This window comes from Petaurus breviceps, unplaced genomic scaffold (genome assembly GCF_028583685.1).
Source record: "Petaurus breviceps papuanus isolate PSGF00001 unplaced genomic scaffold, PetGlider_PUasm1.0 551, whole genome shotgun sequence".
In the NCBI taxonomy this organism is placed as follows: Eukaryota; Metazoa; Chordata; class Mammalia; order Diprotodontia; family Petauridae; genus Petaurus; species Petaurus breviceps.
The window spans coordinates 22,039,151-22,064,274 of record NW_027186372.1 but is presented as its reverse complement, the minus strand read 5'-3'; the positions used below and the strand labels follow the sequence as shown (position 1 = coordinate 22,064,274).

Genomic DNA, 25,124 nt, shown 5'->3' with positions numbered 1-25,124 from the left:
TGTGCTAACAGCCATCCTGGGTATGCTAGGGTGTTTGCTGCTACAGGACCTCAATGTTAAATAGAAGAATTTGAACTCTACTTCCTAAGTGAGAGAAAGATTATGGGGCAGAAGAATAATGAGCCAGATTTATGTGTAAGGCAGTTTATTATGGCAGTGATAAGAAGAGAATACCTTCAGGATATACTTAGGTATGAAAAGGATGGGAGAAGACCTGAAAAGAGGGTGTTCAGTGTCATGAGTTCAGCTGAGATGAATGACTTTAGTTTGGTCTGGAGTAGTTGCAGTAGAAAAGGAAGAAGGGATGAATTTTAGAGCAGTTTTGAAAACTGGACCCAGGCAATGCAAGCTGGTACCTGAAGGTATGGGAAAGGTATAGAGAAGAGAAAGTTATGTTAGTAGTGAGTGACTGGTAGTACCACAGATGGAATCAATCAAGTTAGGGGGAAAAAGGCTCTAAAGGGAAAGATGGGCTCCATTTTAGACAACTGAGCTATGACTAGGAATTCTTGTTGGCATTTAGTGAAGTAAACAAGCAAGTTTTAAATGCTTACCAGACCTTGTGCTAAACACTGAGGAAACTAAGCAAGACAAAGCATTCCCTGTCCTCAAGGAGCTCAGAATTTAATGAGGTCATAGTAGTCACAGGAGGAAAGCATTAGAGAGGACCATCTGCCTAAGGTATAGTCATGCTGGTAGAGAGAGTAATCCTTTCCTAAAACAATTTGGCCTGTACTCCAGTCCCATGGTCTATTGTCCCTGGTCTTCCAAACCTTTGAAAAAGAGATGGGAAGAGCGAGGAGAGAAGGGAAAGGTGTTCTGTTCAATTAACCAAGGGAGCAGCCATATTAAGTAGTCAGAAATAGGATGAAGATCCAGGGAAGGAACTAGAATGAGTACTTAGAAATTTAGGGGGAAAACCAGGTCTCTGAAGCCAAATATGGAGAGACTGAAATGGCAGGGGTGGTCATCAGTGTCCAAAGCTACATAGAGGTCAAGGAGGATAAAGACTGGACATTTGTATTTGACCATTAGGTAGTCATTTGTGACCTTTGAAAGAGCAGTTTCGTTAAGGTATGAGAATTGGAAGTCAGATTATAATAGTTTAAAGAGAGAAAAGATGAGGGGGAAACAGAAACTTTGGAGGATGAGAGGCACGAATAAGACAGATCTAGGGATAATCCAAAGATAAAAACTTTCAATCATTATCAAGCCTTACCAATCATTATCAGGGCTGATATTGCCTCTGTTTTAAGCTATAGTCTTTTGTTGGTTTTGCAATTATTATCCTTATTTTACCTAGGAGGAAGCCCACTGGTGTTCGGGCTGGACTGGATGAATTCTACCTAAAGCAGGGAGGGAGTATTTTGCTTGTACACTTTAGATAAGGTGGCATTAAAGACAGTGTTGGGGAAAGGGAAGCAGACTCTCAGGTCTTGGCTTTGAATAGACAAGCAAACTCAATGTTGTGGTGAGCACATGGAACCCTCATCAATGTCTTAGAATATTCAGATATTAAGGATTAAATGTGTTTGAGGGGAATGTATCAAAGTCACAAAAAAAGGTGGAATTTTCTGGAGGGACAATAATGACATCTGACTGGATGAGAAGTAAGTTCATTAAATGGATGATTATCTCACCTTCCTCCCTTCCCCTACTGAGAGAAAGAGAGAGAGAGAGAGAGAGAGAGAGAGAGAGAGAGAGAGAGAGAGAGAGACAGAGACAGAGACAGAGAGAGACAGAGAGACAGAGACAGAGAGAGAGAGAGAGACAGAGACAGAGAGAGAGACAGAGACAGAGACAGAGAGAGACAGAGACAGAGACAGAGAGAGACAGAGAGAGAGAGACAGAGAGAGACAGAGAGAGAGAGACAGAGAGAGAGAGACAGAGAGAGACAGAGACAGAGAGAGACAGAGACAGAGACAGAGAGAGACAGAGAGAGAGAGACAGAGAGAGACAGAGACAGAGACAGAGACAGAGAGAGACAGAGAGAGACAGAGAGAGAGAGAGAGAGAGAATCTCACAAAGAATCATGTTGGCATCAATTAAACCAAAATTGAAAAGAGGTCTTCATGTTTCATAGTCTTGGTGAGAATTTGGAAAAATGTTATGTTTTTCATTATTACTAGTACTTACTACAGGGAACTAGTAGGCTTGGGTTCTGTGCTTTGAGACTTTAAACCTACTCCCACATGACCACTGTGTGTGTGTGTGTGTGTGTGTGTGTGTGTGTGTGTGTTTTTCTTGACTCCTGTGTTGGTGTTTTGAATTTTCTATGAAGCTCTGGTCTTTTCATCAAGGATTCTGAGAAGTTCTTTATTTTGGGGTGGCTAGGTGGCACAGTGAGTAGAGCACCAGCCCTGGAGTCAGGAGGACCTGAGTTCGATTATGACCTCAGACACTTAACACTTACTAGCCATGTGACCTTGGTGTAGCAGCAAGCACCCCAAGTGTCCTCAGGGTTTGCCGCCAATACAGGTTCTTGGATCTGCTTTGTTAAAGGAAAGCAACTCAAAATGGGTTAACAAGCTTACTTTAATCAGTCAGACATATGTCGTTTACCTTGTTCAGGAGAAAAGGTCAGCACCCCGAACTTCAAAGTATACAGGCAGAATTATCAAGACAGAAACAGATCAAGTAGACAGATTTCCAAACTGTCCAACCATTACATCCATACCCAGTCAACATCTGGGTTTCCACATCTGGGTTTTTCAAAGCCGGGGGACTCTCAACAATGGCTTCCCAGAATACAGATCAAATCACAGAACACTTCTCAAAGTGAGCCCCCAAAACAAAGCTGCACATCAGGGCTTATATAGCCTTCTCCTGGCTCAGAGAATGTAACAACCTTATCGACTCACTGGCCAATCCAGAAGTATCAACTGAAAAACAAGCCTCCCTCCCCAGGCTCCAGGTGCACGTTAGCCTAGGGGCAGGGAAGATCTTCCAAATTTGCATTCCCATTACACTTGGGCAAGTCACTTAACCCCAATTGCCCAGCCTTCCCCCCTCCAAAAAAAAGAGAAGCCCAATATTTCATTTTTGTCCAATATGTTTTATCTCATTAAATATTTCCCAATTACATGTAAATTTTTTAACATTCATTTAAAAAATATAATTTGAGTTCCAAATTCTCTCACTCCTTGTCTTTTCCTCTCCTTGAGAAAGCAAGCACTTTGATTTTGACTATACTTGTGAGGTCATGCCAAACGTATTTCTATATTAGCCATGTTGTAAAAGAAAACACAAAGAAAATGAAACAATAAAAATAAAGAAAAAACTATGCTTCAACCTGTGTTCAGAGTTCATCAGTTCTTACTGGAGGTGGATAGCATTTTCTGTCATAAGTTCTTTGGAATTGTCTTAGATCATTGTCTTGATCAGAGTAGATATCATTCACAGATGATCATCCTTATAATATTTCTGTTACTGTGTACAATATTCTTCTGGTTTTGCTTACTTCACTGTGCATGAGTTTCCCAGGTTTTTCTGAAACCATCATGCGCATCATTTCTCATATAGTATTCCATCACAATCACATGCCACAACTTGTTCAGCAATTCTCTAATTGATGGGCATTCCCTTGATTTCTAATTCTTTGCCATTGCAAAATGAGCTGCTGTAAATATTTTTGTACAAATAGGTCCTTTCCCCCCTTCTTTGATTTCTTTGGGATACAGATCTAATAGAGATATCGTTGGGTCAAACAGTATGCAGTTTGATGGCCCTTTGGGCATAATTTTAAGTTGTTCTCCATTCCACTTCAGTTCACAACTCTACCAACAGTGCATCAGTGTCCCAATTTTCCACATTCCCTTCAGCATTTGTCATTTTCCTTTTCAGTCATGTTAGTCAATCTGATAGGTATGAATAGTATATGAGCTGTTTTAATTTGCAATTCTCTAATCAGTAGTGATTTAGAGCATTTTTTAATGTGATTATTGATAGCTTTTATTTCTTCTTCTGAAAACTGCCTGTTCATGTCCCTTGACCATTTGTTAAATGGAGAATGTCTTTATTTTTATAAAGTTGTCTCATTTCTCTATATATTTGAGAAATGAGACCTTTATCAGAGTAACTTGCTTTGAAATTTTCCCTCTGTTTTCCTTCTATTTTTGGCTGCATTTGTTTGTGTAAAAGCTTTTAAATCATGTAATTAAAATTATCCATTTTACTTCCTGTGATCATCTCTTTTTTTATTTGGTAATAAACTTTTCCCTTATCATTAGATGGAACAGGTACATTTTCCCAAGCTCCTTTAATTTACTTACATTTCATTCATGAATCATTTTTCTATTTTGACTTTATGTTGGTATATAGTGTGACATGTTGGTCTATGCCTAGTTTCTGACAAACTGCTTTTCAATTTTTCTAGCAATTTTTGTCAAACGGTGAGTTCTTGCCCCCCCCAAAGACCCCTTGGATCTTTGGTTTTATCCAACACTAGATTACTATGGTCATTTATTATTGTGTATTGTGTATATAATCTAGTTCACTAAACCACCACTCTATTTCTAGTCCATATCAAAGTGTTTTGATGACTTCGACTTTATAATATAGTTTGAAATCTGGTACTGATGGGCCACCTTCCTTTACATTTATTTTCATTGATTCACTTGATATTTTTGACCTCTTTATTCTTGTAGATGTGCACTGGTGTTTCATCCATGTGGACTCTAGACCAGTCTCCCTCCAAGCCCATGTCACAGATCTTTCTTTCCAAACTCCTAAGTTGTCTTGGGTAGAAAGAACGTCTCACTATTAACCAATGTTGGCTTTGCCGCTTCATAATTTTATTTGAGTCATTATTTTAAGACTGTTTGGAGGTGAATGTTGGGGGAATTCAACTGAGTGCTTTATCTACTCTGCCATCTTGGCTCCCCTATATTTCATTAAATGCTCATTTTCCCCTATGTAGGATTATACTGTTTTGTTTGATAAGTTATTCTTGACTGTAAACTCATATGCTTTGCGTTCTGAAATATATTCCAGTCTCTCTCCTCTTTTATAGAAGTGGCTGCTAAATTATTTGTGAACCTGATTGGGACTCTTCTGCATTTGAATTCTTTCTTTTTGACTATTTATAGTACTATCTTCTTCTATCTGGAAGCCCTGGAATTTGACTTTAATGTTCCTGGAAATTCTTATTTTGGGATTTCTTTCAGGAGGCATCTGGGGAATTTTTTTCTTTTTCTACCTTGCCCTTTGGTTCTGAGAAATCTGGGCAATTTTCTTTTATAGTTAATTGAAATATAGTGTCTAGGTTATTTTTTGGTCATTGCTCTCAAGTAGTCCAGGGGTTTTAAAATTATTTCTCCCTGATCTGTTTTTCAGGTCAGTTGCTCTTACTATGACGCACCTTATATATTTTTCATTTAATTGTCATGTTTCTTGTTATGATATGAAGTCATTAGCTTCTCTTTGTTCTATTTCTAATTTTCAGGTGATTTATTATTTGAGCAAGGTTTTGTACCTCTTGTGTCAAGGTGCTAATTCCCTTTCCAGTTCTTTCCTCCAGTTCTCTTAATTGGTTTTTTCATTTTTCTCTAGTTCTCATTTAATTTATAAAACAAAGCATTTAAAAAACTCTAAGAAAGTTTTACTTCATCTCTTCCTGGGACTCTAGTTGAATTGGTGTTCAAGCTGTATTTCTCTTTGTGGTTTTGTTTATAGATGTATTAGGGTAATTCTTTTTTTCCAGACTTGTATCTTAAGCATCCCTGTCACCTTAACAGTTTTTTTTTTAATGGTTGAAGTTTTTTGTTTGTTTGTTTTCTCATTTTTCCAGTCTACTTTCTGACTTTTGACTTGAGGTCAGGGTCACACTTTTGGAAGGAATGTCTGGTCTGCATACTTCATTCTTGGGGTAATGAGTGTTATGTTATTCCAGAATCTAAGGAATGTTCAGACTAGGGACCTGTGAACACTCAGTGCTTCCAAAAGTTGTGGATTCTAGGGCTATCTATTCACTGCCTTCCTGGTCTGAGTTCTCTAAGTTTCTCAATACAAATTAGAATCTGAACAACATGCCTCTGGTCTTAACCCTGATAGCAAGTTAAAGTAGATTACTCTTAGACTCAGCCATATCAACTGAGTAGAAAGCACTATGAGTTCAGTGACTGAACTCTAGACTTTCTTTTGATTTGGTTATTCCTTTGAGGTCTTCAGACTATACTCAAATTTGGAAATGGAACTCCACTCAGCTCTTGGGGTCCAAGACACACAACACAGCTGTTATACGTTTCTGAACTTGATCTTTGCTTAGTCCACAGTGTAGGGCCTGTCATTCCTTACTCTGGAATTCTACCCCTAGGCGCAGGTCCCTTTCTCAGTCTGTCCTGGATCTCTGACTTGCACGTTGGTAGTTAGCATCAAACCTGTAAGTTAGTACCACTTTTGTACTCTCTATAAGTTTAGTCTCTTCTGTGCTGGGTAAAGGACCTCTTCTTCCAGTGCATAGCCTTTCTCTGTGTTGTAATGCTCCGTGCTACATGTTTCTGACTAGATCCCACTCCCACTGTCAAGAGATCTCTGTCCTTTTCACTATGTTGATCTGGGATAGGAGAAATAGCTCTGTAATTTTTTCTCAAATTTCCCAGTCAAAGTTTAGTCTAATGCATTTTCTAGATCTGTTTGGAGATTTTTTTTTAATTCCTGGGGTAGGGGAAGAACTCGTTGAGCTCCTTCCTTCTACTTTACTATCTTGGCTCCGATGACCTATTTTCCCATTCTGTCATGTCTGCCTATCTGATGGCTAGGAGGTGAACCCTCAGCGTTGTTTTAACCTGAATTTTCTGATTATTAGTGATTTGCTCCATTCTTTCAAATTGTTGTTGGCAGTTTGCATTTCTTCTTTTGAAAACTGCCTGTTCATATTCTTTGACCTCTTATCCATTAGGTAATAACTCTTAGTCTTATATATTTGTAATACATTTTGTCATATTCAGTAATTCTATAGGAGCTGACAGGTAGCAAATGTGGGTCATAGCCCTGAAGGCTGCATTAATGTCTCTTCCCCTTAAGGTGGCCTGAATAGAGAAGCAGACCTATAGTTATTTTTTGCTTTTTTTTGAGGGGGAAGGGTAGGGCAATTGAGGGTAAGTGACTTGCCTAAGGTCACACAGCTAGTTTGTGTGTGTGTGTGTGTGTGTGTGTGTGTGCGCGCGCGCGTGCGTGTGCATGCGTGTGTGAAGTCTGAGGCTGGATCCAAACCCAGGTCCTCCTGACTCCAGGGCCAGTGCTCTACTCACTGCACCACCTAGCTACCCCCAGACCTATAGTTATTATGTATATCATGCATATAGGGAGCTAGTTTGGCTTTGGAAAGTATATATCTTTTATATTATAAAGACAAAGAGGGGAGAAAATTTTAGTCAGGAAGATATGGGCAAGGGAGAGTCTCATCTGTAGTGAGCAGTATTAGATCAAGAAAAGAGTGGATGGACAATAATAGAATCTTCGATTTAGAGTTTAACATGAGCCTCAGAGATCTTCTAATCAAAGCCTTCATTTTTCAGATAAGGAAACTGAGGCAAGCCAGGGAGATGAAGTGACTAGCCCAAGGTCATGAAGACAACAAGCATCACATGTTTAATTTAAACCCAGCTCTTCTCACTCCAGAGCCAGTGCATATATTTGAATTGTGAAAGTAGCAATTTTCTGAATTCAGTAATTGTATAGCTTCATTTTGGATTAAATTTAAGTCTAATTAACAGAGCCTTAATTTGAAACTAGGTGCTAAGTACCTCTTAGCTTAGCAATACAAAAGGATCTTCAAATTTCATTACCATTACACTCTGTTAAGCTTTGTTTTCCTAGAAACAGAGACTGTGAAGAGCTTGGGGTAGAGCAGTCCCTGTGAGCTGTGATTGGAGAGCTGCCTGCCTGTGAATCCAGGCAACAGTTGGGTGACTTCAGGCATGAGCTGGGCATGGGGAAGAGGAGCCATTCAGTTTGGAAGTCAGCTTTGAGTTAAGATGAAAGGACCTTTAATTGGGTACTCAGTAACTGACTGATGAGATTGTAACTCACTGTGATCTAGGTGTGGATGACTTTTATACTTTCTACTACCCCTTAAGGAAGATTGACTTAAGGATGATTACTCCTTAAGGATGATTGGAAGCCAGCCTGGAGTCAAGATGAAAGGAGATTTTGACTGGGGTACTTTATACTGATTGATAGCATTGTGACTTACTGAATGATATATTTTGTTTAAGACTCTGTGGCTATCTTAGTAATAAGCTATGCTATATTGTTGTGAATGTTTTGCTTTAGTTTATTGCTAAATAAATAGAGTTCACTATGCTATGTGACCAGAACCTTAAGGTTATTCACAGCAGCAGTCCTCAGGAGAGCTGCTTGTGATTGGCTTAACAGTTACTAATTGTCACATATCAGTCATATCAGGGGAGTCATTAATCAGTTTAAGAAAGCATTAGTTGCTTTTGCTCTACATTCTATACCTAATGAAAGACTTTTTGTTCCCTTCATTTTACATTAGCTGTATATATAGAGTCTGTAGATATATATTATATAACATTCATGATATCACATTCAAGTCCAGAAAATATCATAGATATTTAAATAGGTATGTAAATGAAGGTGATATCATCAAATTGATCAGAGAATTCTTCAAATTCTTAAAAGAGTCTGCTGATTCACCCCTTCCCCCTTACAAGTACATATTATTTTGGATAGGATCTGAAAGTGGGGCCAGAACAAATAGGAAGAGGTGAACACGCTAGAGTGCATCTAGGAAAATGTACTGGGCTTTCAAACAGTCCCTATTAGCTTCCTACCACCAAAGTCCAAATGGAAGAACTAAATTACGCTGCTGGTGCTGATTTAGGACTGTTAATCATTGAAAACCACAGTCTCAGAAGAAATAAAATTTCAGATGACCCAAAGGGCAGTAGAAAGCTGCAGGTTGGTTTTCAGTAGATGGGAGCCTGCTTCCAATGTTGATTTATACACCAGAAGTGTCATCAAAGACAAACTGTACTGGTTTTCATTAAATAACTATGATAATAATAATAATAATACTGATAGCTAGCATTTATATAGTGGCTTAAGATTTGTAAAGCATTGTACACATGTTATCTCATTTGACAATGGCATTTATGTAGCACCTTAAGGTTTGAAAAACTCTTTGCATATGTTATCTCTTGATATTGACAACAATCCTATGAGGCAAGTGCTATTATCTCCATTTTGCACATAAAGAAACTAACCCTGAGAGAAGTTAAGTGACTTGTCCAGGGTCACACGGCTATGAAGTGTCTGAAGCAAGATTTGAACTGAAGGTCTGATTCCTAGTTCTAGAGCACTTGATCCATTTACTATTTAGCTGTGTGCAAGCTAGCATTTATATAGAACTTTAAAGTTTACCAAGCACTTTAAATGTAATTTTATTTGTTCCTCACAACCAACCTGGAAGGCAAGTACTATTATCTCTATTTTAGAGAAGAAGAAACACTTTAAAGGAGATTAAATGACTTACCTAGGATCATGCAGCTAGTATGTGCCTGAGGCAGAATTAGAACTCAGGTCTTCCCATCTCTAAATCCAGTGCTTTTTCTGGAGCAGATCCTGGATGATAAGCTGGGCCCAAAACTGAAAAAAAAAAAAAAATTAGGAGAATAGACTGACTGGTTTGAACTAGGGAAATTTTGAAATTTGGAAGAGATTGTAAAAGCTGTCCCTGATGATCAAGAATGAATTTTTTAATGACATCAGCAATAGCTTGGATGTGATTAAAACATAGTTTCCTAGTGGGTGTTCTGCAGTTAGCAGGAATTATTCCAAACAAAATGGATCTGGAATTGTGGCTACAAATTGTAATAGATGAGTTCTGAGTTTGCTGGTGAGCTCAAGTTGACTTTGTGACTCATTTTTCAAAGGTTCAGACAGCATTGTAGAGAATATAGACTGAGGGGTTACTGTCCATAGTCCTGCCCCAGATTTATGAAGGTGGCTGTGTGATATTTGAACCAGTTTGATTTTTTTTTTGTCTAGGAAGATATATCTGGGTTATCCAGATGGTTCACCATGAGGTGATACATTCTTTTAGCCAAGCACCTAAGGAAGTGACCAAGGGATAGCCTTCTGTTTGGGTGTGAGGAAGACCCCCTCCCCCCATTAATGAAATCATAGCTCTTTGGAAGCATTGAAACACTAAGACTTCATACAGACCTGGGGTTACAGATGCTAATGATATGGTTCTTCAGCCACCAGACCGCAAACATGCTTGATCTCTCTCTTCTCCTAAATTCTTGCAAATATTTTATTTGGGAGAATAACACCAAAGTCATTCTCCTAAATTAGGCAGCTCACTCCAAACATTTTCAAACATGCCTAAAGTGATCTCTCTCCTTCATTCTGCCTCCTGCCAACCTTCAAGCCTCAACTAAAATCTCAAGTTTTACAAGGAGCCTTCCTCAGTGCTCCTTAATCTTTTTAAGTACCCTCCCTCTGAGATCACACCCCTTTTGTTCTATTGAAATGGACATGACAGCAAAGCCAATCACAATTTAATAGGAGCGTTTATTAACCTGTGGTGACTGCCTCCCCAGTAGGGAAGAAAGCCTTGAGTCTTCTGTAATATACATTTCTATAGAACTAGATGTTACTAATAACAAAATATGGTTCCAAGGGGGGTGTAATGCCGTTTCTAGTGCAGCCTTGATTACCTAGCAAAAACAAGAACAGACTTGCATCTGGGGTATGTTTCTGGCAACACAGGTGAAAAGCTCCCTCACTATTGTGGCCTATTAGGTGGTTTCCGGGGCCCCTTCTGGCAGGTTTAGGGGGCTTTGGTGTATAATTTCTGGTGGGCACTTCACTACATATATCTTTTTTGCCCATTGTCGTTTGCATGTTTTCTCCCCCATCAGACTGTGTGATCCTTGACAGGATTGATTTTGTTCTCTTTTTATTTTTCTTTCTGGCTTTCTTTGTATTTCCAGTACCTAGAACATAGTAAGCAATTAATAAATCCTAGTTGACTGATTTTTGATTCCCAGGGAAAAAAAAAGTCTATCAAATGGAGAATTCAAATGCCATCAACACTGCATAAATGTTCAGATCTGAGAGTTTGGAAATAATTTACCAAACTCCTAGAGTCTGGCACTGCCCATTATGTGGTTCCTAGACTAATTTTTTTTTTTTTTGCTTTTTTGGAGGGGGGTGGAGGCAGGGCAATTGGGGTTAAGTGATTTGCTCAAAGTGACACATCTAGTAAGTGTTAAGTGTCTGAGGCCAGATTGGAACTCATGTCCTCCTAACTCCAGAGCCGGTACTCTATTCACTGTGCCACCTAGGTGCCCCCCCTAGATTAATTTCTTAAGATGACAAATACTTTTCTATGATAATTTGCAGTGTCAGAAATCATCTCTGTAGAAAAGTATGGAGAGAAATGATTATTAATAAACAGTGATTTGGGAAGATCCAGAGTCTCTCCCCTCTACCATTTTTCTAAATTTTAAAAAGTTCACTCCCTTGAAGGACATTGCTAACAATGAGATTAGACTAACCCAGGTGGAATAGCCATTGTGTTCTGCTTAGACTTGGGTGGGACATAAATTCTTTGAATAGATTGCCCAAGGCTGGGGGTGATCTGGGTATAGAAATAGTCTTTCTGTCAAAGGTGGACATGATGTCACTCTCAGCTCCTCAATGTAATATTCATTCTCTCATTAATTGTTAAGCAATCAGGGTTGATTCCCACTGTAGGGAACACCTACTCTTCAAAGGACATATAAACTTTGAGTCTACCACAATGGTTGTCTTTGATCTAAGAGAGATGGCCAAATGACCATCTTTTTATTTACAAATGTGCAGGCCTTATTAATAAAATGATTAAATTACCCAGAAACTATCTCTTGAACCTTTCTAATTCCCACAACATCAACCCTCCCATCACATCATCTTCTCATATTATTGGTCTTCAAAGCTTTTTCCATCTTACGGACCTAAGAAAGACACCCAGAGAATTTCCTGTTTTAACTGACTTGTTCCCTTTGTCCCAGAAATTTATTCTGTTAGCAAAGCTCACAGTGGCCAAAGCTTGCATTTTCTCTTGCTGCCTAAAGAGCCCTGGGAGATGAGTTGAAGGAAAGGAAGAAGGATGAGGAACTCTTTTCACAGCTGAAAAGCAAAGTGTCTCAATCCCAGTCATGACACCATTATAGAATAGACACTGAAATGTGAATGAAGTATAGAGAGCTTGCCACTCAAGGAGTGATTGGTTTTCAGGGGTAATAACTGAAAACTCTTCTCTTGTCTCATGGGCCCTGATTTGGTCAATAACTCAGTTTCTAGAAAGTAAGTTACTTGGCTTCTAAAACCACTTATTTCCAAAGACAGCTTAAACAATGCTGTGCTTTGAGACATGTTCTCTGTTTTTATACCCTCTGCAACATCAAGGATTTTTGTACATTTTAATAGATATTGAGGGGTAATTGAGTGTTAGTGAATAGAGAACCAGCCTCAAATCCAAGATGGTCCAGGTTCGAAACCTACTTCTGACACATACATTCAACCTGATGTAGCCAGTTTTCTTCTCAGTGTCCCAAACCTTTCTCTAAAACTATAAATTGCAGAAAAGGTGTCTATATGCATTGGTAGGAGTTCTCTGCACCAATGAAATCATTGGCGCAGTCCCTATCTCTTTGTTCATTATTATGTGATGAATTTATCCTTGGACTTTTTCCCCTCTCCCTGGGCAGTTTCATTCATTCCTATGACTCCAGCTATCTTATCAATGAAGATGACTTCCAAATGTCTATCTCCATTTATATTCTTCTTAGTATCAGAGTATTGCAGACTTATAGCTGGAAGGAATACTGAAGGTCTTCTTATCCAACCCCCTCATTTTGAGGAAATGATATCTAGAGAGGTTAAATGATTTGCTCAATATCATAGACATCATTGGTAATAGTTTCAGGATACAAACATTTGATGCCCATGTCTGTTTCCATTGTTCGGTGCTCCGCGCCATTTCTCTTTCATATCTCCAACGATCTACAAGACATCTCCACCTAGGTATCTTTCATTCTTTTAAGGATTCCTAAGAGTCAGAGAGCTTCTAGTTTCACCCTTTTGAGATCAGAAGAGAACAGGATTTGCTTAGCTGGAGAGTAGTGAGGACCAGAAGGGGATCAGATAGCGCAGAAGAGGCTTTGCATGAAGGCAGATTCTTCCTGAAAATCCTTAGTCCTTCCACTTTGGAGTTATGAATTGTCTGAAGCACATAGGGTTTTCTCACCTGTGTGTCTTCCTGTGAGGTTTATTTAAGTGTGTGTCTACTTTCCCCTTTTGACACTGTATGTATTGGTGGAAGAGTGTGACCTCTGTGTGCGAATTATAATGTATTGATTATTCTTTCATTTGCCTTATTGTTAAGATGCTTATATGTTTGAGATCTCAGTTTTACAGTGACTGAATTTACATAAATGAGAAGTTCAATGGTCAAGGCTTATGAAATACTTTTGGGTAGTGGAAGTACATCTTCTTCCCCCACCTCATGTTCCCACACAACAGAGTTACCCCTAGGACTGGGAGAAATTTTGAATCATGGTCATGTTGCGGTGGCCTATGCCAGAGAACTCAAGATTGGCCACTGTGAAGGCAGGTTGGGGTGAAAAGGCCAGCCTCGAGGGACGGGAGGTGACTACACTTTGTATTCCAGGTACTGTACATACATACACACACATACACTCTCATTAGGAAGGTGCTACAGATACACAAACTGGACCCAGAATTGAATAGAAGAGAGATTATTCTGTATCACATTTGGGAAACTGCAGTACTTCTGATGTTCTTAAATTACTTTCTGGAACAAAACTCATCTCTTTGGCCCCTTTATATTCCTGATGCTCCTTTATGGTTGTCAATCATATAATACCATCATATTAGAGAAAAGCAATGTGATGTAGTGAACAGCTGGACTTGTAGTTAAGAAGACTTCTGTTCACATTCTGACTCTGTTACTTAAGCTGTGTGACTCTGGGCAAGTCACTTATTCCTTCTCATCCTCAGTTTCTTAATCTTACATCTCCTTGCTATGCTGCCCAGGATCCTACTGCTATACTCTCCCAATTGGACCTTCAAGTGCCCCCTTGTGCTATAAAACCTCATTCTATCCTGCTGGCTCTAGTCACTTACCATGCCACTCTCCTACCATGTCCCATGGAGGTATTCTGCAGCTTCTCTTCTCAGTGCCCATTTTCCCATTCCACCTCTTGCTCTAGGAACAATAATCAAGAATACCATTGCTTCTGAGAAGGCACATCAATAACTGAATGCCTTCATTTATTATCCCTGTGACTTTATCCTCTCATGGCCACCATTTCTCATGTATGTTGCCTCTTCCTGTTAGAATGTAAGCTCCATGAGGGCAGGGACCATCTTGCTTTTGTATTTGTATCATCAGTGCTCAACAGTGTTTGACACATAGTAAACACTTAATGGTTTTTCATTTATTTTCTTTCATTCAGTCATTCTTTTGCTTCTCTGTTAGATGGAGATAATATCTGTATCACTTAACTCATAGGGTGATGAGATAGTGTGTGTAAAGTGCTTTGTCAATCATAAAAGCACTATAGAGATGTTGTAAAAAATTACAGTGACCCAAAAGACATTACAAAGATGGTGGGTGGGCATATGTATGAGATCAAGTGTTCAGAACCATGACCCATCCAAGAGCAGCAGTATAAAAGGCTTCATTGAGAATATAGCTGACCTTGTGCATAATTCAGTGGCAGGGTCTCTGCAAGGACCCCGGGCACATGCCATAAATGCCTACAAATCTCCTGAGGCTTTGCACAATGACCATTATCTTTATTTGCATGAGTATTGTTAGGGGAATATGGTAATAAGGTAAAATAGGAAGTAGAAGACAAAATTTATATCTGTATACCCTCAGACTTAGTCATTACATCATAGAGTATTTGGGAGCTAAAGGGCGTTAGACATGACCTAGTTCAATTCCCTCATTTTACTCATGAAGTAATGGTGTTTTTGGACAGGGAATGTGATTTGCCAAACATTACATAGCTATTAAGCATCAGTAGCATAATTCAAAAGCTGACTCTCCAGGTGACAAGCTCAAGCTTATGGGTATCCCAGAAGAATATCCTGGTACATTCCACTAATCAAAAGGGAAGGCATTTCCTAGGTAACAGAGTTGTTCAATGAGATCATGGAGTAAGAGAAGGACCAAAGGGCATTCATTGTATCCTTCTTTTGTCTTAAGTTCTGAGGACAGATGGAGTATGGCTTTCAAATAAATATAGTGCTTTATATGCTATAAAAAACAGCCTACTTGTCTCTGAACCCCAGGATGATAAGGACATAACTCATGGGTGGCAGTCTTCCCTTTTCCATAGATAAGTACTGCAGTCTTTGGCATTCATACTGCATACCCTCCACGTAAAGAAGAGAGAGAGAGAGAGAGAGAGAGAGAGAGAGAGAGAGATGGATAACAGAGTTAGAGAAACAGAGATAGAAATAAAGACACAAAAGCACAAAGAGAGAACAGGGAGACACATGGAGACTAAAATAACAGACACAGGAAGACAAAGATACAGAAAGAAAAGTCAAATATAGAGGGAAAGAGAGATGGAGAAAGACAGAAATAGAGTGACACAGAGAGACAAAGACAGAGGTACACATGTGGAGGCTTACTGAGAAAGTGACATCCTTGTCCTTTTTCAGGATCTTCCTTTCAGCCAGGACACAGGACTTTCCTGTAAGCTGATCCACTGGGTCTCATTACACCCAAACCTATATATTCCCCAACTGTGACAGCTTTTTATCATGAGTTCATTATAAATTACTTGTTCTCTCCTGGGATCTGCTCTTCTTTTGAAAAATCACAAATGCCTGTCATATATAATGCCGCCATGAGCTGCTAAATTCATATATATATGGGAATGTAGCTCAATACATCACCACAGACCTAGTTTAGAGAGGAAATTTTGTAGCTTCAACTTCTAGAACTTTTCCCCAAACCATAGTTTCCTACTGAAGAAAAATGACCAATATAGATAGTCAACTAACATTTATGAAACACTTACTATGCGCCAGGCAATATAATACCAGAACAGCAGTGCCTGGCATATAATGCTTATTGATTGCTTGATTTCCATATCTTACCTCTGAATCAACTAGGATCAGATATGAGTACCTGTAAGTAAAATTATCTCCTGACCATACCCAACGTTCCAGACCTAGACACAAGTTTAAAGAGACCAGAGGCAGAAAAAGTTCATGCTTCAGAATCATACTCACCTGTATGTGTCTGTATTGAAACTAGCAGACCATGACAACAGAAAGTGTATTCTGCTCCTGACTTTGCCATTAACTTAGTGAGTGATGAGTTATCTCAGCTCTCTTTAATTTCTTCCAATAACCCTTCCAATTCTAATGTTCTCTGAGTCTGTGTTAGATGTGATTTGTAATTGAATTAAGGTATTTGGGAGAAATAGCTCATTTGCTGACATGAGTTCATCTGTTTTGCCTAATTACCACAAATGGTAATCTTGAGGAGAAAAGGTCCCAGTAGGGATGGGACTTGGGCTTTATGGAGGGTAGAACAAGGGTATACATGAACGGGTATATGTACCCAGGGAGGAAAAACCTGAAAGTGACTTTCTAGGGGAAATCAGATCCCATAAATACCCAGAGGTTCAAATGAAGAGGAATGGTGAGTACAAGGGACTGGATTTACCTGGAGGGTAGGGTAGGGAAGTGGAGTAGAAAGAAGTTCTTTTCATTTTATATAGTTTCTCTAAGGATATAGAAAGAATACATTATGTTCAGGTGCCTGGAATTCTCTACCTGGGATGATAGTAAATATTTAACAGTGAGCTCTCTTTAAAAAAAAATATGCAGCACAAAAGGAAGTTTTAAAAGTTTAATCTGCATTATTAACATTTTTCTATCATTTTTCTTAAGTTTAGAATATCATCAAAACATTAAACCAAGTCCTGATTTGTAGTGCTTGCCAAATTCCAAGGTGTAAATTGTTCACTCTGAAAACTTAACAATTGGCTCCCATGCCAGTTCAGCTGGTTTCAGCATACTCCTAACTCATATGCCTTTGGCATTGGAAAATTGAAGATAAAGTGCAGTGTGAGGTGACCCAACACAGTTACTGGGGGAAGAGAAGAATGCAGACAGAGCACCACCATTTTCTGAGTCCATATGGGAGCCTAGGCAGGAGAGCAAAGATTTCTCCACAGGAGCCTAGTTTAAGACAGAAGAACAAAAGCCCCAAGCAGCTCTCATTTGAATAGCAATTGCTTGATCATCCTGGGCCAATCAGCTACGCTTCCAGTCCCCAGCTGTTTCTATCTATATGTATCAATCCTTAAGCACTGAGTTCTGTTCACCAGCCAGCCCAGTCCCTGGGCAGGAGGGAGCTCTGCTTTCCCTTCTTTAAATTGCTTCCTTCTTACCTTAACTTCAGCTATAAATGTCTTGAAACCATCCCAGGATTCAGAGAATGTGAAATAGAGTGATTTGGACTCTCTCCTCCTCTATACCTCTTTCTCCTGGGACCCCTCTCTAGTTGAACAGGGTGGGGCAGTGCACACCTGAGAGCTCCATTCTCATCCTCCACAGTTTAAGGTGAGCATCCGGGGAATTCTTCCTAGCATTTTCTTTCCTCAACTTTTATCATCTTTAGTAACTCAACATTGTGCAAGGTGAAATCAACTTTAAAATTCTCACCTCCTCAGATTATTTCCCATGGGGACTGGAGGACTTCGGGGTAACCTTCCTCTCTCTGCCCACCCCCCCCCCTTCCCACCTCCGGAGAAACAAAGAAAGACACAAGTTAGCCCCCCCCCTCATCTCTTCCCATGCCCATGCCCTTCCCCCCCTCCCCATGCCTTTAAACCTTCTTTTTTATGTGTTATCTCATTCTGGAGATTGTAAACTCCTTTAGGGTGGGGACTATCTTTTGTCTTTCTTTGTTTCTCCAGAATTTAGCACAGAGCTTGGCATATAGTAGACATTTAATAAATACTTATTAAGTCTGAGCCTGACTTTTCAGTGAATTGTTGTTAATGGTATAGAAAAACAGTCTGTGTTCCTCTTTACCCTTTTAGTCAGTCAAAAAAGCATTTATTAAGCTCTTATGATGTGCTAGGCACAGAGGACACAGAGGCCAAAAACCAATCCCTGACCTTAAGGAGCTCACCTTCTAATGAGGGAGACAACTGTATATACAGCTACATTCTCATTAGTATGACTAATGAATGAATCTCCTGAAGTGGTTCCATCATTTGAATTCAGACTGCTTATTTCCATTGGACTGGAATCAAGGTCCATGTTTTTCATAATTATAACTTCAAATTGTGTGAATTTGATTATATTTGACCTCTTCAGGGAATTCATTATTTGCACTAATCATGACCTGGTTATGTAGGTGTAAAATGGAAGGCAATATCAGAGAGAAGGTATCAGCTGAGTCTTGAAGGAACCAGGTAAGCTAGAGGTATAGGTAAGGAGGAGAGCATGGGGGGGGGGGGGGGGGGAGGAAGGGAAGAGCCAGTGCAAAGGCACAGTTTTGACAGGTGGATTTTCATGGATGAGGTAGGTGTACATGTATCATGGAGTGTGAGGAGGGTTGTAAAGTGTAGCATTGGAAAGTTAGGAAGTGACCAGGTTACAGAAGGCTAAATACCTTTTAGCATGTCTGCAAAGGGTAAAAACTGCCCCAACTCTTACGATATACCCCAAGGACCACTCATAGTGCAGTGATAAGCCCAAGGGCCTAGTAATAGAGTTCAGGCCTAGATTCCTTGGTGCAACCAGGAGGAAAATGGAGCAAAACTGATATACAGGAATACAAAGCTCCAAGGCCATTTCAGTTAAATGGAGGGCATAGAGACAAGGCCTGGAGACTTTTGGCTGCTTAAACCAACATCTAGGATGAAAAATTTCATTTAATCAAATGGGCCTTGTTGTGGGAAAAGGTGTCATCATAAATGAAACTGATTCCATGGAAATTTATTGCCCATGTGTCAAAGATTATTTTATCACTCAAAGGGCCCAGGTATATTTTGGGACTTTTTCTCTCCCCAAAACACCTGGGAAAATGTATCTTTGGTGCTCCCCATCAAAGAAGGCCAGTCTTGTGCTTATAGATATTTAATTCATAATGCTGCAGGATATAGTTGTAGTAAAAGAAGGGAAATTCTTCCTCTCTCTGTCTCTGTCTCTCTCCCTCCTTCCTTCTCTTTCTCTGTCTTCTCTCTCCTCTCCATCTCTCTGTCTCTCTACCCCCTCTCTTTCTCTGATTCCCTCCTGATTCCCTCCCTTCCTACTTCCTTGTCTCCTTCCATCTCTCTGTCTCCATCTCTGTCTCTCCCACCCTCCTTCCATACTGACCTGACTTTCGGGATTCCTAGAACAATGTGCTACTTTCTTGGTTGAGACGGGTGATTCTCTGAGGTGTCTTTGAATTCTTAAACAGCATCTCCATGTTGAGAGATGAAGGCAAAACCTTACTGGATTCTTTTTCTCCTCTTCACCTAGTCTCTACTCTCTCATTGATGGTCCCCCTCCTTTCCTACTGCTTGAACTCTTCATATCTCCATATCACTTGAGGGGGAGCAGATGGGGTTGAAGCCATCTATGCACTCTCTTCCCCACACAACTCCCCACCCTCCCCATAGAGAACTTCTTGAAAGGCAGGGGGAAACAACATTCTTCAAACTAGTTACACAATTCAATTCAACAAGTATCAATTACAAATCTTCAGAATTAAGTCATTGCCCTAGGTGCTGTGGAGAGAAAATTCAGAAAACAGTTCCTGCCCTCAAAGAGCCTACCTTCTATTGAGGTGTACAGCATTATTCCAATAAATATAGACACGTTTCTGGTTGTACCGTTCATTGGTTATATATGATGGTGTAGTTCTTTTAGGATATCAGATAATGTATCGAGAGCACCAGATCCCCCTTTGGATTGCAGTTTTATCTTGCTATATGTCTTTTAAAAAGTTACTTATTGATCATTTTCTCTATTTCCTGGTGGTTGGGAGGGTGATAATTATGATTTCAGAATAGCTGAAGAAATGATTGAAGACTTTCGATATGAAGTGTGACTTTTAACTGGCACATGTACTTTGGATCTCTCCCTGTGCTTCCCATCATACATAATGCATAACTCTCAGAGTTTGGTTGTGACTGAGACCCTATTCAGCTTTCTGAAAGGTATGACAGAAGGAAGCTGTGGATTAGGAGTCAGAAAAAAATAAAACTTCTGCCTTTCTTGAGATGAGCTGATACACAGAAAGGGAAAGGCATAAATTTATGCCAGTTTTTTTCTCCCCCAACTGACATATTATAGGAGGATGGATATCTTACATGAATTCAACTGAAAGGCAGGAAAAAAACCTAACTGAAATCTGGTTCTGCTTTTATGACAGTTAGAAAATGACGAATCTCTTATCCTTTGTGAAAACACCTCTCTGGAGGTCAAGGGTCTGGTGTACCTAATTTATACTACTTAATAATCTTTTCCCAAGCTACTCCTTTTAAGCCGTGACTTGTCCTTAATGTAAAGATGTAGGGTCAGTTTTCCAGTTTTCCAACCTCACTCCTAATCTCTCTCTTTCTTGAAAAAAAAATTGGTCAAGGATTGCTTTTGGTTATATATAGGCAGACATGTTGAAGTGAAGGGTGGTTGAAGTGAAGAGTTAAAAACCAGGGACTGGGCAACCATCAAAATCTTCCAATAGGCAATGGAGAACTTAGGTGGGTGGATACTACTCCTTATGGGGATGAGGGTATGGGGAAGATCATTGGCTTTAGAGTAGGGAGAGACCTGGATTTAGATAGCAATTCCAAACTTCCTAGCTATGCAAATGCTGGTTAGTCACTTAAGGTCTCTGAGCCTAGGTGGTAAAATCTAGATAGCAATTGCATGCACTTACTTCATAGGGTTATTGGGAGGATCCAATGAGATGATGTATGTAAATCTTTTTTTAATTTTTTTTATAGCAATCGGGGTTAAGTAACTTGCTCAAGGTTACACAGCCAGTTATTTCTGGGTGTGGTGCTGAGTATCTGAGCCCGGATTTGATCCAGGTCATCCCGACACTGGAGCCAGTGCTCTTACTAAGCAATTGGGGTTAAGTAACTTGGTCAAGGTTACACGGCCAGCTGTTTCTGGGTGGGTGCTAAGTGTCTGAGCCCGGGATTCGATCTCCAGGTCTTCTCAACCCTGGAGCCGGTGCTCTTACTCTCTGTGCTACCTGGCCGCCCCTCAATCTTTGTAAATCTTACAGCATCATATACTTGCCAGCTAGCAGCAGTAGCAGCAAAGTAAGCTATAGAGAAACCTGGCAAATTTAAGCATAAGCACTTAGTAAAGGTATAGAACTTTAGACCTGGATCAGGTGTTAAATATTATTTTATCCTCATTTAGTAGAATATGTAGGGCAAAGGAAGGTGAGGTAACTTTCCTGAGTTCATTCAGCTAGTTAGTAGTGAAATGAGGATTTGAACACAAATCTCGTGATTCCCAGTTTAATTTTCCTTGTGGTACACCATCCTATGCTTGTCCTGTCCAATACTGCACAGATATGAATCAGGCCAGGAGCTTACCCCTTTTTTCCTATAGCTGCTATGTGGCAATTTCCCACGGGTCTTTGTTACTGGGGAATTTAGAGTATATATTCTATGAGTCTTCAAGTATCATATATTTATATAGAGAAAAACTGTACACATTTAGGTGTCGGACATTGTCAGCATAACCCCCTCCCTGGTGAAAGATATTAGAGAAAATGCCAGATGTATTCTGTTGGAATACAGCCTGGGAAGAAGAGAAATACATAGATCATGACCTAAATGTTTTAAAAACCTGAAAACAATGTTTAAACCTGTCCTTAGGAGGTAAGAAAACCCAGGAAAATTAAGGACATCTGTCTGATCCATTGGACAGAGGGAAAGATCATGGGTAGCCTACAGCTCTGCCAAGAACAGATGAGCTTCTGGATATTAATGGCAATAGATGCCTGTGGCAACACATGTGAGGTCTGTCAAAGGGGAAAGGTTAGGATGGTGTCAATACAGGAGCAGCCCAGAATGGAAAGACTATTTTTGTATATCTGCAGAGCAAAGTCTAATTTGGAAAGACAGATGAATTCATTTCATTTACCTCGTTTTCCAGTCAGGCTTTAGATACCCTTTGCAGTGCTGTGGGTTCCATTTTCTTTTTAAGCCGAATGATTGTCTTTAGGGTGACTTGCCAAGTCCTTATTTAGAACAAATAATATTCAAAATGGACTCCAGAGATAATTTAATCCAAACCTCTCATTTTACATGGGAGACAATCCATGTATTCACTTTCATGTAGTGGAATGAAAGTTAGAACATTTAGAATCTGGAACTTGTTCTGCTCATGAAAAGCTGTGTGATCTTGGACGAGTCACTCCTGTTTGGAGATTGTTTTCCTTTCTTACATGACGAAGGGATTAATTTAGGTGTTCTTTTAAGTCTCTTCCAGGGCCAGTAGTCTATAATTCTGTGCAAAGAGGTGAAAGAAGCTCTTTGGTGCTGAGTCAAGAGATTTTCCAGTATCTTCTCAACCCCTAGGAAGGACAAGGAGTGAAGATGGGTAAGGTGCTCCTTGGCACACAGTGAAAGTGGATCCAGAATATGAACTAGGTGAAGTACAGTTGGCTATCTGCCAGAGAAAAGTTTATCATGTCAAAATCCTAGGGGCAGCTAGGTGATGCTAGGAATAAAGCACTGGGCCTGGAGTCAGGAAGAGCTAAGTTCAAATCCAGTCTTGGCTGTATGAAAATGGGAAGGTCACTTAACCTTTGTTTGTCTCAGTCTCCTCAATTAGAAAATAGGGAGAGTAACAATACCTACCTCACAGCATTGAGGATCAAATGAGATATTTGTAAAGTCCTTAGCACAGTGTCTGGTATATAATAGAAGCTATATAAAAAGCCCATTTCCTTCTGTTCCCAAGTCCTGTAATACTATATATACAGAGACAGATGAGCTAGCTTGGTGGAGTGTTAGGGGCACTGTCTTTGGAGTCTGAGGACATAGGTTCAAGTTATGCCTTTAATACCATGTAAAATAACTGGCTTACTTTTTAAGCTCATTTCCACAGGTGTAAAGTGGGATTAACATATGCATGACGTACCTCATAACTACCTGTGAAAGAAGGTCAACTGAGGCATGTGTAGAAGGTGCTTTGTAAACTCCAAAAAGTTATATTCAATTAAGTTTAATTCAGTATTCATTTATTAAGCCCCTACTGTGTTCCAGGCACTGTGCTGTATCCCAGAGAAATAAAATGCAGCAGTCTTCACCCTCTAGAAGCTCATATTCTATTGGGGGTGGGGTAGAGGTAAGGAACAACATGTATACAGATGAAGAAGTGGAAAGCATATACGTGGTAGGGTTATTGGGTCACCACTTAACTTGGAGGTCCTCCCTCACACTGTAACTTGACTGATTTCTGTGTTTAAATTCATCCCCACAAGCTCTAGGTTAATGCAGGGGAATATTTTATAATTTTTCATTAAAAAAATGTCACTATCTCAATCAACTAAGGTCAGAGCCTTAGTTGGAGTCAGATCCAATTCATCAAATATTTATTTAATAAACTGGAGAAATCTTTTTTTCCAGCTGCCCATATACCTCTTTCTATCAATTTTTCTTATTTCTTTTTTTAATTAAAAAAATTTTTTTTTGCTTTTTGGAGGGCAATTGCGGTTAAGTAACTTGTCCAAGGTTAGTTTTTTTTGTGTGGCTGTTAAGTGTCTGAGGCCAGAACAGAACTTGGGTTTTCCTGACTCCGGGGCCAGCACTTTACTCACTGTACTTACACCACCTAGCCGCCCCAATTTTTCTTATTTCTTAAGGCTTAAATAAACACCAAAGTTGCAAGCTTTACAATTTGTTAATAATTATTATTCATAATGTCTTAGCTATATCTGTAGATGACTACTCCTTACTTCTGAAAATAGATTTCCACCATTCAGTTCACATAAGATATAAACTAAAGTCACTTCTCAAGAATTCTCTTCATCTTCTTTGCAAGGTAAAGGTTAAAGCTATTGTGTAAAGAAAGTTCTCTCCACCTTGTTTCTTTGTTATCTCAGCTTTCTCCAGCCATAATAGGACAAGTCTTTTTGCTTTCTCTCCAACTATCACTGACAAAAGTTTATTTTTTCTCCAAATTTACTCATCCTAAAATTCTCTTCCTCTTTCTTCATATAACAGCTAAACAGTCAAATGACAGTTCTAAAAAGAAAATTCTACCCTCAGGTTCTTTCTCTCTATTTTCTCCACAGCTTCTTTAAACTATCTCCCTTTATTTTCTCAATTTTTTCTAAAACCACCAGCCTCCATTGCCAAATCCTAAAAAATCTATGTGTATCTTAAAATGATAATATCAATAACTCTACCTTCTGCAGGAAAGACTTTTAAAAAGTAAATACAAATAAAATAAAGGACTGAACTAATAACTGGAGGGAAGAAGAACAATGCCAAATAGAAGTTGCCTCTGACCGTAAGTGTTGAAGCCACTTCCCGGAGGTTGAAAGTGAGGGAAAAGGGGGCTGCCAGGTGGCTCAGCGAGTAAGAGCACTGGCTCCAGTGTCGGGATGACCTGGATCAAATCCGGGCTCAGATATTCAGCACCACACCCAGAAATAACTGGCCGTGTAACCTTGAGCAAGTTACTTAACCCTGATTGCTTTAAAAAAAAAGTGAGGGAAAAAAGCACAGCAGTCACTGAGGATACTTAGGGCAAGGGCACAGAGGAAAGAAATAGCAAGTTTGGTTAGACCATAGATGTGTGAAGAACAGGTGATGTGAAGTGAATGGGGAGATAGGTTGGAGCCAGGTTGGGAAAGGTTTTATATATCAGTAAAAATAGTTTATGTATTTTTAGAGGAAATATGGAACTATTGAGGTTTCCTAAGAAGGACATGATACAGCCAGACTTGAGCTTTAGGAATACTAATTTAGTAATTATGTAGAGGATGCATTGCAGAGACTGGAATCAAAGGGGACCAATCAGAAGGCTATTGTAACAGCCTTCCTTCCTTCCTTCCTTCCTTCCTTCCTTCCTTCCTTCCTTCC

The 25,124-nt window shown here is 39.6% G+C and overlaps 1 long non-coding RNA gene across 2 annotated transcripts in view; it reads left to right on the top strand.

Moving 5' to 3' along the window:
• The first annotated feature begins 22,514 nt into the window (after positions 1–22,514).
• The window catches only part of LOC138172545 (uncharacterized), a 21,972-nt gene continuing 19,362 nt past the window's right edge, over positions 22,515–25,124 (top strand). For both annotated transcript variants that reach the window (XR_011171148.1, XR_011171147.1), the window contains exon 1: positions 22,515–22,632. This is a non-coding gene — a long non-coding RNA (uncharacterized lncRNA). The remainder of the gene's footprint in view (positions 22,633–25,124) is intronic.